Here is a 15,076-nt window from a genome sequence, read left to right as displayed (position 1 = left end):
GCTGGGGAAAAAATAACCCCTTGGGGGTTAAGGGTTGGAAATTTCCAAAGAGCCTGGGGGTAAAGGGGTTAACATGGCTTGAGAAATTATCTTATATTATTTCTCATTGATAGGGAGCGTAAATTCTAGTTTCCAACGCCACAGTGTCTTGATATATGGAGTTTTTATTTTAGGTTAAGGTATATATATATATATATATATATATATATATATATATATATATATATATATATATATATATATATATATATATATATATATATACATATTTTTTCTGTGAATGTTAATGTGCTTCACACAATTCCCATCAAACCTAATCAAGTTTCTTTTTATTAAGTTAAAAACTTTTTAATTCAAATAATGGGAATATTTTATGATACCATATATTGATTTTATTGTACTAGGACGTCTGAATTTCAACTCAAGTTCTCATCAGATAAATTTAAAAGCTTTTGAGTTTGTTCTGCTCAGTTCTCATCAAATCTCCAGATCTAGTGGGAATATGTCTAGTGTTTCCATAGTGGAAATATGTCTAGTGTTTCCATAGTGGGAATATGTCTAGTGTTTCCATAGTGGGAATATGTCTAGTGTTTCCATAGTGGAAATAATGTATGTCTTGTGTTTTCATAGAGGGAATATGTCTAGTGTTTCCATAGTGGGAATGTCTAGTGTTTCCATAGTGGGAATATGTCTAGTGTTTCCATAGTGGAAATAATGTATGTCTCGTGTTTTCATACTGGGATTAGTTATGTCTAGTGTTTCCACAGTGGGAATATGTCTAGTGTTTCCATAGTGGGAATATGTCTAGTGTTTCCATAGTGGGAATATGTCTAGTGTTTCCATAGTGGAAATAATGTATGTCTCGTGTTTTCATACTGAGATTAGTTATGTCTAGTGTTTCCATAGTGGGAATATGTCTAGTGTTTCCATAGTGGGAATATGTCTAGTGTTTCCATAGTGGGAATATGTCTAGTGTTTCCATAGTGGGAATATGTCTAGTGTTTCCATAGTGGAAATAATGTATGTGTCGTGTTTTCATACTGAGATTAGTTATGTCTAGTGTTTCCATAGTGGGAATATGTCTAGTGTTTCCATAGTGGGAATATGTCTAGTGTTTCCATAGTGGGAATATGTCTAGTGTTTCCATAGTGGAAATAATGTATGTCTCGTGTTTTCATACTGGGATTAGTTATGTCTAGTGTTTCCATAGTGGGATCATGTCTATTGTTTCTATATTGGGATTATGTCTAGTGTTTCCATAGTGGAAATAATGTATGTCTCGTGTTTTCATACTGGGATTAGTTATGTCTAGTGTTTCCATAGTGGGAATATGTCTAGTGTTTCCATAGTGGGAATATGTCTAGTGTTTCCATAGTGGAAATAATGTATGTCTCGTGTTTTCATACTGGGATTAGTTATGTCTAGTGTTTCCATAGTGGGATCATGTCTATTGTTTCTATATTGGGATTACGTCTAGTATATCCATAATGGGATTATATCTAGTGTTTCCATAATGGGATTATATCTAGTGTTTCCATAATGTAATTATAACTAGTGTTTCTATAATGGGACTATGTTTAGTGCTTCCATAAGGGGATTATATATAGCGTTGCCATAGAGGAATTATATCTAGTGTTTCCATAGGTATGTCATAAAGTGGGACCCTACAATCAAAGTATGAGATATTTGAAGTAGGTAGTAATGATCTTATTCTATCTTGCTAGCTATAGAACAAATGTCTATTCTAGATGTTCAGTATTAGATAGACTTTCTTTTTCTCCTGTGCTAGTCTTTACACGCTATTCATAGGTATATTTTTTCACAGAAAGATTCTCTCTACACTATACATGCTCCTAAGTATCATCACACATTGGATCCTTAGATTTGAGGCTTTTAGAGATTGCATACTCTCAACATTCTGATCTTAACTTGGAAGAACAAGGGTGTTATTACACTTTTTTTTCAAAAGAATAAGGAAATTTCATTTTTAATTTTATATTTTGATTAGTTTTAAGTTTTATGTTGGGATTTCGTTTAAGAGTTATTTTATCTTTTGTTATTTTCAAGGAGCTTGCTTGGAGAGTTGGGACAAACTGAGAACTTGAGCAATTAATTTCATTAAAAACTGTCATAAAAAACACTGTTTGATATTGAACTTTACTTTCGGGTCGAAGTTGAAGCGCAGAAGTTCACATATATAAAATGTGTAGTTAGAAAAACTCCGAAAGATTGTAGTAGTTGGAAAAACTCCGAAAGATTTACAAATAAAGAGAGCCCCTTGGAGCCAGCACTGCAATGACCCAAGGGAGTGTTCTCGGCAGGGAGTAACCAGCCAGTTATCAGCTTCGAAGCAGATTCAGAGACCCGTTTTCTATTCAGAGACCCGTTTTCTAAGCTGAAAGCTGATTGCCGAGATGGGAAAAGTTCCTCTCTTCCCTTGTGCTCTTCCAGGTGTATACCCATTTTTTCTGTGACTGTTGAGGACTGTTTAGTCCCTTTCAAATGTAAGAGAAAACTGCTATATACAGAAGTTCAAGGGGGATGGTAAGGTTATTTCTGAGACGAGCCATCTGCTTACTTTCTCTCTCAATAATGGTTGATGTTTTGTATGTTGGCCAATATTTGTCTACATGTAATTGTTTTTTTGAAACATTCCGTAAAAATTGATAGGGTTTATTTCGATTGATATTTGTAGCAACGTTGAAGAGTAATTGTCATTTAAATTTCCAAGTAAAATTCCTCTGAGTAAATCAGGCGTAACTCTACTGGGTTCAAACTTCTCTCGACATTCTACTTTCACTTTTTCTTAGGATTTTATACAGGTTGTCTTGTTAAGGAAATTATTGTTATTTACAAAAACCTCATAGAATATTCAGATTTTTCTATTTATTTTTGAGAAAAGTAATTTCGTTAAATATTTTTCGTCTTAGTGTTATTTAATGTTAAAAACTATTTTTTCTAGATCAGAACTTTAAAAAAAAAATTTATGAATTTGATTGACTGTATCACATGCTGATTTTTACTGCAGTTTACATGACTATTTTACAAAATTATTGTGTTCAAGTGTTTATATATTTTCATGTCCTGCCAGATGTCTTAAAAATGTAGAAATAAGTAACGTTAGATAAAAAGTCAAAAGTTATTCCTTTGGTATTAAGCAATACTTCTAAATACATGAACACATGCCGTTTTTCCAAAAGGTGGTACCAGCTTGAGGCTTTAAATAGCTTTTCGTCTGAGACTGCACATCATTTAAGCAATACTTCTAAAGACATGTTGAACACATGCTGTTTTTTCAAAAGGTGGTACCAGCTTGAGGCTTTAAATAGCTTTCCGTCTGAGACTGCACATCATTTAAGCAATACTTCTAAAGACATGTTGAACACATGCTGTTTTTTCAAAAGGTGGTAGCAGCTTGAGGCTTTAAATAGCTTTTCGTCTGAGACTGCACATCATTTAAGCAATACTTCTAAAGACATGTTGAACACATGCTGTTTTTTCAAAAGGTGGTAGCAGCTTGAGGCTTTAAATAGCTTTTCGTCTGAGACTGCACATCATTTAAGCAATACTTCTAAAGACATGTTGAACACATGCTGTTTTTTCAAAAGGTGGTAGCAGCTTGAGGCTTTAAATAGCTTTTCGTCTGAGACTGCACATCATTTAAGCAATACTTCTAAAGACATGTTGAACACATGCTGTTTTTTCAAAAGGTGGTAGCAGCTTGAGGCTTTAAATAGCTTTTCGTCTGAGACTGCACATCATTTAAGCAATACTTCTAAAGACATGTTGAACACATGCTGTTTTTTCAAAAGGTGGTAGCAGCTTGAGGCTTTAAATAGCTTTTCGTCTGAGACTGCACATCATTTAAGCAATACTTCTAAAGACATGTTGAACACATGCTGTTTTTTCAAAAGGTGGTAGCAGCTTGAGGCTTTAAATAGCTTTTCGTCTGAGACTGCACATCATTTAAGCAATACTTCTAAAGACATGTTGAACACATGCTGTTTTTTCAAAAGGTGGTAGCAGCTTGAGGCTTTAAATAGCTTTTCGTCTGAGACTGCACATCATTTAAGCAATACTTCTAAAGACATGTTGAACACATGCTGTTTTTTCAAAAGGTGGTAGCAGCTTGAGGCTTTAAATAGCTTTTCGTCTGAGACTGCACATCATTTAAGCAATACTTCTAAAGACATGTTGAACACATGCTGTTTTTTCAAAAGGTGGTACCAGCTTGAGGCTTTAAATAGCTTTTCGTCTGAGACTGCACATCATTTAAGCAATACTTCTAAAGACATGTTGAACACATGCTGTTTTTTCAAAAGGTGGTAGCAGCTTGAGGCTTTAAATAGCTTTTCGACTGAGACTGTGCACCATTCAATTGTAATTGACATAAGGGATATATAAATATCCTGATGGGCACTTTTAGAAGTCTGTGAGAGAAACCTACGAAATTCCTAACTCCGTCAGAAATTAGACAAACACGGGTTTGTAGGGGCACTTTTAGAGGTCTGTGAGAGAAACCTACGAAATTCATAACTCCGTCAGAAATTAGACAAACACGGGTTTGTAGTTGATAGAAACAAACCATCCAAGTCTTGCCAAGAATTGTCTATTAGTATTTTATAGACTTTGGAAAGTCATTCCATTACAAAATACCTTGTAATAAGTCTTAGTCGGGGTCTTAATGGCTTTGTAACGTTATCCTTCTCCAAATACAAAGGCTTAATTGGATGTCTGGAAACTGACCTGATTTCATGTTACTTTTCTAAAGGTTGAAGTAATATGGAAAAGTCTTCATTGTTGATAGATAGTAGACTCTATGGTTAATATTTCTAAAACTTTAAGGATGATAGATCAGTCCTTCGTACGAGTGAATGAAAAAAAAATTGTCGATTTTATTGTTCTTACAAAGTATTAGTAAATTTTGGTGGTCAGGAAATCATGATAATGTATAGCTTGTGATAAAAGGTAAATTTTGATGATTTTTCAAGAAGCATTGATTTCTGTTGGTACTGAATTTTTTAATGATTTGTTCTTGGTGGACTAGTTTTGGATCGTAAAAAATCTTGCTCATGGCGGTAGAGTATAGATTTCTTAAATAACAGATCATGATAGTGTTTTCTTGTCTAATCAAATCTATAACAGTGCATTGTAACTGATGTCGACATTCTATGTTAGTAGAGTATGAACGAAGACCTACAGGTAGAGTCTGAACACGGTATGACGAGTTCTCAGACGTGGTGGTACTGTATTGCTCCCGCAGTCAGCGCTCATTGCTACGGCTCACCAGGCCAGTCCTTAGCGTGTTGCATAGCTTGCCATGTTTTGAACACTTACAAGAGGATTTTAGTTTAATGACTGCGCATGGTGCTGTTGATCTTTAAAAGTAGGATGTGCTACACAGCTCTGCACCATCTGTTGTTAATATCCATTCTCTATAGCCTACCAAGAGTTCCAGCTGCTAGAAGTGGCTGATTTTCAATATTCCATTTAAGATTTTTTTTTTCTGGCGTCATTTTTAGCCATACTGATCACGTTACCAAAACTGTGTATTTAGCTTTTGGTAAGCATTGGCGTCTATGCTTGTGCATTCTCTGCATTCCAGAATTTCTTGTGTGTGGAATCTGATCCGTCCATGTGAGGCCTGTCATTTTATTTTGATCAAACAAGAAATATAAGTGTACCATTTGCTTCGGATGGCATCAATTTAGTCCAGGTCTGTGCACCATAGAGGAGAATATGAATATATACTGCTTTACACACACATGTATTTTAGTGGTCAGTCATATATACTTGTTGTAGACCTTTTAGAGACCTGTTTATAGTCTCCAGAACATCATCATTAGTCTCTGTAGTATATGAAATAATAACCCCCAAGGTATTTGGCAAATGACACCTTATACAGTTATGCATCATTAATAGTGAAGAATAGCAAATAATCTATTTCAATTCATTGTAATAAGACTTCTGTCAAGTGCCTGGTATATTTGTCTCTGTGTGGTGTTTTGATTTCCTATGTGATGTGGGCCTAATTGGAGGCAGCATCAGCACATTGTTGGTCAGTCAATTAGTGGTTATAATGTTAAAGGTTTCTCTATGGCTGTGGAATTACCTGTTTTTATATGTGCGCCATCTTTTTTTTTCCTGTAGTAAATTCGATAAACAGATTAAATTGGACGAGCCAGAACATCACCCTGTTTTAGTCCTATTTCCAAGGAACAATAAGAATTTCAAGCAGTCAATACAGACTTTGGTTTCCATGCTGGAATGAAATAGCTAGTGTGTTTTGAAAAAATTGTTAGAAACCATGTTTTGCGAGTATCTCTCATGGGAACTTGTGGGCACTTTATCAAAGTCCCTGTTAAGGTCAACCTGTATTTTTCTATCAACAATTCTCCTTTGAGTCGTTGAGAATCATGTCTATGGTCTCTCTTTCTTTCCTATACCAACACTTTGGTAGCAGAGATTCAATTATATGTTTAGCAAAGCACAAGAACTAACTAGTATTTTATCAGCGGCAGATAGAAGGAAAATACCTTGGCTTTTGTTGCAGGAGCTTCTCTGCTTTATTCTTAGGTATAAGAATTGTGTTGTCCATCTAGGATTCAACTATTTTCTCTCCTCTAAAGGGTACAAATACAGTTGTTGTTTTAAGAATGTAGCCCCCCCCCCTTAAAAAGTTAACCTGAAACTCTGTCATGACCACATTTTTTGCCATCTTTAATATTTTTTATTGCACTCGGACCCTTTTGCAATTCTGGTAGCTTTTTGAAGTCATGAATGAGAGGTAGGTTGGTCATAGTATCAAAACCACACTCACTGACAGTGCTAAAGATGGTTCAGTATAGTGTTAAAATTCTCAGCCCAGTTCTTTGTTATGCCATCAGTTGTTGGTTACTATAGTAATTGTGTGTTTCTTAGGTTGGCTAGGACACCAGCCACCCATTGAGATACTACCTCCAGAGAGTTATGGGGTCCTTTGACTGGCTAGGCAGTACTACATTGGATTCTTCTCTCTAGTTACAGTTCACTTTCCCTTTGCCTATGCATACACCGAATAGTCTGGCCTATTCTTTACAAATTCTCATCTGTTGTCATACACCTGACAACACTGAGATTACCAAACAATTCTTCTTCACCCAAATAATTAACTACTGCACTGTAATCGTTTAGTGCTTAGTTTCCTCTTGGTAAGGGTAGAAGAGAGACTTTAGCTATAGTAAGCAGCAGCTTCTAGGAGAAGGACACTCCAAAAGCAAACCATTGTTCTAGATCTAGTCTTGGGTAGTGCCATAGCCTCTGTACCATGGACTTCCACTTTCTTGGGTTAGAATTCTCTTGCTTGAGGGTACACTTGGCACATTATTCTATCCCTTTTCTCTTCTTGTTTTGTTAAGTTTTTATAGTTTATATAGGAAATATTTATTCTAATGTTGCTGTTCTTAGAATATTTAATTTTTCTTTGTTTTCTTTCCGCACTGGGCTATTTTCTCTGTTGTCCCTGGGCTTAAAGCATCCTGCTTTTCCAACTTGGGTTATAGCTTAGCAAGTAATAATGATAATGATAATAGTAATAATGAATAGATTGGTGATATTACTGTATACAGTCTAAAGCTTATAAGTACAGTAGTTAGGTCAGCAAAGGGTTGAATTTCCTTAGCCATTTCTACTCTACTGCAGTTCTGTAGCATACGTATTTGAAATATGCTTCCCTCCTCTGGTCCCCTTATCCAATTTGGGCCAGTACGTATTAGTGGAGGTATACATTATACGAGTAATTTACTTCCCGTTGTTCAAGCAATTGCTGGAACAACTGCTGTACGGGTACAAAGTTTTCTTCAAATCAGTTTGCATGAAATCACTTAGTGAAGCCATTTTTTTTTTTTTTTTTTTTTGCTAATGCCACATCAGTATCAGTTTGCAGAACATTTTGTGGATAGTGTCAGGGTTTTCGCCAGGAACGTTGGTTCATGAAGAATGGTTGTATAAGGGATTCTTGTTTTTAGTGCAGCACATTTCAAATTCTTTAACTCGGCCTTCTTGCAGATTTGAGGTTAAATTTGGAGTTTGAAGAGGAGTCCCATTAGTCAACTACTTGTCCGTCTAACACCCCACTCCCCGTGTGATTTGGGTTATGCTTACATTATTAGTGTGTTTCTATGTGGTTATGGAGTAATCTAACATGTACCAGTGCTTGAATATCTAAACCATTCCTGTGTTTTGAGCTTTTACTCTAGCAGGAATATTGTGCTTGTGATGTCAAGATTGTGTTCAGGTAATAGAGGCAGTAGTGAGAAGCTATCAGCAGTCTAATGAATGTGTCTGGTTTTTCCTAACATGGATATTAGAATTCCAATGCAAGACAGCCTTGTCTGTTCTATTCTTTTCCTTTTTGTGATAGTTTATATTCAAATTTTGTTTGATTTTCTATTTTATATTATGTCATTGTTGTCGTGAATTTGGCTATAATTGCGAGCCTCACGAGTGCTAGGCTTCTAGCCTAGGCACTTTCACACCTCATGCATGATATAACCTTCCTGGTAAAGTTGTATTGAAGCTCAGGCAATATTTTATACAATTAAGATATTACTATTTCTTTTCCTCTTCCTTAATAGTATACCAGAGTTACGTAGAACGTTTCTCTAAGCTCTCTAGCTTCATAGCTTTAGTGCTTTGGTATACTTTATATGTCCCCATTACTCTTGTATTGTCTTTAGGGGTAAGATAGATATCATTGCCCCTGTGAGTCAATACTATCTCTGTGAGATATAAGAGTAATTCAGATGTGTTCAGATGTAGGTGGTGACAGTTTATTTGATATTTAGCCATCCATATGCGGCAGTGAAGTTTGGTTGTCAGATATAGTGTGTTAATAGACTTTGATCTACAATATCTGATTAAAAAAAATGTGGATATTAAATCAATATTTTGTGATATTAACTTTTAGACTCCTTTTTTGTGGTTGAATATAATCCTGGCTCTATTGATGTCTTGTCCGTAAATGATGAGAAAATGGAGATTAGTCATTTTCATTATAATACGATTCATGAAATAAAGTTTGTTGATTATGGTGTGTTACCTGATATTTGGAAGAAGATAAAGGTTTAGCAAACATTATTTGCTCAAGAATTTGGTTTTCCATTGGATCCTTTTCCCAGGACACGACCCTTTCTTTAAGACTGATTCAGAAATTATTTGTTCCGTATGATTTTTGGTTTGGCTTCGGCAAGTCGAGCTAGCCTCTGTCAGTCTTTGGATTTACAAAATTCTGGTTGTTTGTGTGAACTTCTACATTTCTGGCTGTCTATAAAGTTTTTGATATTTTGCACGTATTTGTTGTAATACATTTGAAAAAATATCAAGTTTACCAGATTTTTTGATTCATGAAATCTTTGACTACAGTTTTGCAGTCTTGAATTTTTTACCACACAAATGCTTTCATGAAGGTTTTTGTCACTTTTTGTATTCATAAAGTTATTATTGAACACTTTATTGGTCTTGAAGCTTTTTGTCATATTTGGACATTAACCCATTACAGCCTAGCGGCAGCAAAAGGTGACTTCAGCGTGGTATGGAATAGAAGTCAGAGGAAATTGTTCAACTTCAACCGTCGCCATGGAGGTCACTGCCAGTGACGAGGGTGGCCAGAAGATTTATACCAAGAAGAATACCAAGGAAGTCTCGCATCTGTATTCGCAATGACCATTGCAAGGGTAGTCTGAAAACTTCCATAAATATAGACAATCTTGAAGTTGGAACAATACACAATCGTGATTCCAATCCAGCCTCTATAAAAGTTGTCAAAGACAATGTGAACATAGAGCACATCAAGGAAGCAACACTCAACGCCCAGGATTTGATTGGACAAACACCCTTGGAGCGTCTTACAATATCTGACAAAACCAAAACATTGCTAAACAAAAGAGCATCGCTCTGAAAAGACTTAAATCCTACTCCAGTACAAAATCATAAAGAATCACATCCTATCTTTGAGGTAATCAACAAATGATTGAATCCTAATACCAAAACAAATCATTACTCTTATGTACAAAGCATAACATGTCTTATTCATGCAATATGATGCAATGTTGCACAATACCTGCAACACTTGAAATAATATAGTACATTACAATAATACATAACCCTCAGAAACGCATTCTTTGGGAATACAGAGAACTTTAGACTGACTTCCACACACTCTTCCCAAGGACTTCCTGTCTAAGGTTGTGCAAAACATCGTTGGCAGCCCATGAACTGGCAGGAAGAATAGTTCGACTTTTTGTAGTGCAAGATCATGAAAAGAGTGAACAAAATCAATAATAATAATAATAATAATAATAATAATAATAATAATAATAATAATAATGTTCTAGTCATCAAATAAGGATAAAATAACTGGAATAAATTATGTAAAGGGCAGATAGGTTGAGCATATCACGTCAACATGAAGTGACTCATTGATAGGAACTGTTAAATTATAAATAAATAAAATACTAAAAACATTACCTTGCCATACCGTATGATATTGTCTACTTTTCCCATTGTGGGATTATGCCCTGTGGTATTGTATCTTGTGGGAATTTGTCTGTGGGAATTATGTCCTGTAGGATTTTGTCCAGATACTGGTGTGGGTAGTGGTGAGGATGGATGGTGAGGAGGGAGTGAAGAGGGGAGAAGAGGTTTGGTGGAAGAGTTCGCATCAGGCAACCGACCATTTAACGTAGGTATAATGGAGGAAAAAGAAAAATAGTTATCATTATTCTTTTAAAATCTTACTCTAAGATATCCTTTCTTACCAATTTGGTCATTAAAAGTGACAGAGTATCGAAATTAAAAGAAATGAGAGACATAACAAAAAGCAAACTCGGATATACAAGTATACTCGAGCACACTATTCTATCCGTTTCCTAATTTCCTTTCCTCATAGGGCTATTTTCCCTGTTGGAGCCCTTGGGGTTATAGCATCCTTCTTTTCCAATTAAGATTGTAGCTTAGCCAATAATGATAATAATAGTAAATCAGTAATTTTGCAGTTGGCATTTAAAATAGGTGTTGTCTTCTCCATTAGAGAGGCCATGCCCCTTATATTGCCAGCTGTAGTTTATGACTTTCTCGAATAGATAGTTAAATTTTATAGCTTTCATTAATTAAAATAATAGAAAGTGTCCTTTTCTTAATAAATTTCTTGTATTTATTCTGTATTCATTCAAAGCTTCGAAAACCTCTCTTATTTGTATTGTTTTCTATTTTGTTTTACCAACATTATATATCCAAAAACCCTAACAAGAATCATTATTTTCTAGTAAAATAGTAAAATAAACTCAAATATATTCTAGTAATCAGAATAAATATTTAAATTAACTCGACGGTGAATACGTTTAATAGTTTTTAAGGTTTTTTATTAAAATTATAACAATAGTTTTGTTTTGACATAAACTTCCTAACTGCGTTGCTAGTAAAGATTTTTAACTATATTATTTTTATCAGTTTTAGCTAATATGAACAACTACTTTTATGTGAAAAGTAAATGCAGATCTATCTTCTTCCTTTTTGACATATCAAAACAATAAATATAGCCATAATTTGGTTAAATTTCTCGATTTCCTTCATTGTTTACATATAAAGTTTTTCCTATGATAATTTAGTTATTTTATCAGTCAGATGTCTATACTCTCCCTAGTTCTATTTTCCCGAATAGCTATTATTCCCTATTTTCCTACATTTAATACATTTTAAGTATATAGAAGAACAAATTAATATATATGAATAGTTTGATGCATAAATGTAGACAAATGAATGTGTAAAAGCAAAAAACCCATTGAATATTATGTTTCCGTATGTGGCACAGTGTTGCCAGATGGGTTAGTGTAAAAATCCCTAAAACTCTTGATAAAAAATCCCCAAAACCATCCAGAAATCCCCATTTCCAGAAATATATTTTCTTCTAATACAGAAATTACTCACTGTACTTCATGTAATTGTAAATAAACTAATTGCAACAATATAAAGGTTTACTCATCTTTGTTTCTTCTTCATAGATATATGTACAGAATATCGTCACCAGTCATCCAAAATCCCCAAATCTAAGGATAAATTCCCAAATGTAGGGATAAGTCCCCATATCTGGCAACCCTGATGTGGCAGCTTCTCTATGGCTGTCAGTCACTGGATGGGACACGCCCCCTTTTCTGTCATCTACGCTTTAAGGCCTTTTCCGAATAGCTATCTGCTTATTATAATTATCATTAAACAATTTATTCATAAAATAAAGTTATAGTTTTATCCAGAAGCCTTTATTTATTTCAATATATTGTTTCGTGGTTTTTAAAATATTCCATTTTAAATGGCACATCTTTTTGTATTACCAAATCTTGTTTACAAAAAACCCTTCAAGACTTCTTAAATATATGTAATATATGAAATTATATCTTATATTGTTTGATAAATTCTAAAATTTTGCTAATTTTTACTTCATATCTATAAATAGTCTTATTTGTTGATAATAAATATAATTTAAAGACAATATGTTCTTTACTGACAAATATGTCGACGTATATTTTTTGCTAAAAGATATTCTAAATCTTTATATATGTATCAGTTTTAGGTGCTGTTACTCTTGATATTCTGTGAAAAGTTTGCCTAATTGTTCATATATCTAAATTACATATAACAATGACAATTAATTCCGTAATTTCCTTTAAAATTTGAATAAAACTTAATTATTCTCCGCAAAATCAACTTTGATAAAGCTTCCACAAATACCTTGTGTCCTTAACCACTTTTACTTATTTATCACGCTTTAAACCTAATTCAGATACAAATGTCTATGCTTATTTCAATTTAGATTAGATAAAGAATTAAATTAAGTGAATTTTGTATAGTCAAAGTAATAGATATCAAGAAAATGAATAAAAGAACAATGTCATTTTTGTACATCTGGCAGACATCACTCCTCCAGTCATTTAGCTTCAGCAAATTTCATTCCTCATTTGCTTGTTGTCCGTCGTCGAGTGAGTTCCTGTAGACGTGTTCCATTTTCATAGTTATACATATTTCCATGTAAGTTCAGTTATTTCTACTGTTTTTGTAATGAATATCATTGCTATAGTAAATGTATTAAACTTAAAATGGGACATAGTTGCTGTTAATTACTCATAAATCGCAAAATTATTCTGTCAGACTAAAGTGTTTTGTCCTGGCCAATGGCGGCCATAGGGTAGACGATTTTCATGTATATATTTTCTGATAATTGTGATTCATTATTGCTTGTTCAAGGCTGAAGTCATTGGCAATAGTATATTTCATATTTTGCACTGAAATTTGTGGAGGATTTGATATATGATGAATTATACCTCGAAGGTAAATTCCAATCGAAATTTTATCACCATAACTACTGGGTTATTTAGTACGGGATAGGACTGTCTCTTAGCTTAGGTTGTATTTATGGTTGTGTAGAATAATTTATATATAATGCTAGCTATTTTCCTGTCATGCCTAAAGACTTTCTACAGTGTACTTGGCCAAAAGTTACAGTAATAAATCCGGTTAGAAGATGTAGGTGTATGCCGTGCCCCATAAATTGTATGCTGTCTGCGGTTAAAGCCTTTTTTTGGAGCGTTTGTAGGGTGACGGCCAGATCCCGTAGAAAACGGGAATATTCTGAACTGTGGCTGTCTTTCTAAAAACGATTTTGGCGGGAGAAGCTAACTTAAAAAACCCACCTAACCTGTGCTAAAAGCCATATCCTTACCCAGGGGGCCTTCGCCCCCCGAACACCTCCCCCCCCCCGAACACCTCCCCCCCCCCCCCCCGAACACCCCCCCCCCCCGAACACCTCCCCCCCCCCCCCGAACACCTCCCCCCCCCCCGAACACCTCCCCCCCCCCCGAACACCTCCCCCCCTTACACAACAGTTTCCTTACCTGCGAGTACGACGGGAGAAGCGAACTTAAAAAACCCACCTAACCTATGCTAAAAGCCGTGTCCTTACCCAGGGGGGCTGTGCCCCCCCGGACCCCCCCTTACACAACATATTTAAGATCCGTAGACCATTTCCAAACGTTTTTTATTCCATACAAGATAACAGTCGGAGCGATAATAAGCAAATTAGGACGCTTGGCCGTAGCGCTACAAACTACCCCTTTTTTTTTGTGTGTGTGGGGGGGGGGGGATTCTTGAAATCGTAACTTGAGGATCAACATTACTTTGACTGGGCTAAGCAAGTATTTTTGTCCAACTCATGCTCTTCTCAACGATTTATTACTACTGCTCAATTGCGGGAAAAAATTACTTTTGAATAAATACAGGTATGAATATGTATTTGCTGACTAGTCTGTTAGTGGCAAGGTAAAGCTGAGTTTCAATACTTTTGTAGCCTACATGGTTTTTTTGGCGACTGGTTGTTCGTAGCCGTTGGACATGACTTGTAAGGAAATTAAAGGGATATGACCTACTCTAAGGTACTTCAACCTAACCTGACTCAGATTGCAGCATCCATACTTGCCACTCTCCATATTACTGATGCCCACCACTTTATTTTTCCATGCGTCCTATCTTACGTCTGCGGTTTGGCTGCGCTATTATTATGGTAACATTTCAGTGGACTACACCCAGCCTTATTTGCATGGAAAATCCCATTTTCTGTTAGTGTTATTGCGTTATTATTATATTCTGGGAAACTATCGTGTTCTGAGGACCACCTTCAATCAGGTTCTCCAGGTGGGAATCTCGGCATCCACGTCCGGCTGTTTTAATCCTTTTCTTTGAGTACAGTACTGGGTACGTTCTACTCAGGGAGAGGATCCCAGTACGTTCTCGACTCATTCACGGGGCGAGATGGTACTTACAAGGAACGTTCATATCTTCAAGTGTACACTTCTGTTTGTGGTACAGCCGCTCTTGTTCTTTAAGAGAATGAGCATATGCACTACAGGCAGAAATGAAGGGCTCTGCCCGTTCAAGGTCTCGTGCAAGAGTACGACCAAGTACGTGTACTGTGTGTCAGGAAGCAGGCAGCTGCCTTCGTCCTTACATGCCTTGGGTCATTCCCAAGACGCTTTGGTGACATAATCACTAC

The 15,076-nt window shown here is 35.5% G+C and overlaps 1 long non-coding RNA gene across 2 annotated transcripts in view; it reads left to right on the top strand.

Moving 5' to 3' along the window:
• LOC137648798 (uncharacterized) overlaps positions 1–15,076 on the top strand; it is a 38,281-nt gene that overhangs the window by 4,735 nt on the left and 18,470 nt on the right. The window contains exon 1 of one of the 2 annotated variants that reach the window (XR_011045705.1): positions 12,945–13,059. The exons of the other annotated variant lie outside the window; for it this stretch is intronic. This is a non-coding gene — a long non-coding RNA (uncharacterized lncRNA). Of the gene's footprint in view, positions 1–12,944; positions 13,060–15,076 lie in introns of those variants that run through there. 2 annotated transcript variants of the gene reach the window in all.

This window comes from Palaemon carinicauda, chromosome 1, assembly GCF_036898095.1.
Source record: "Palaemon carinicauda isolate YSFRI2023 chromosome 1, ASM3689809v2, whole genome shotgun sequence".
In the NCBI taxonomy this organism is placed as follows: Eukaryota; Metazoa; Arthropoda; class Malacostraca; order Decapoda; family Palaemonidae; genus Palaemon; species Palaemon carinicauda.
Note: the sequence above shows the minus strand (reverse complement) of the source record. Positions and strands in the feature narration are given on the sequence as shown.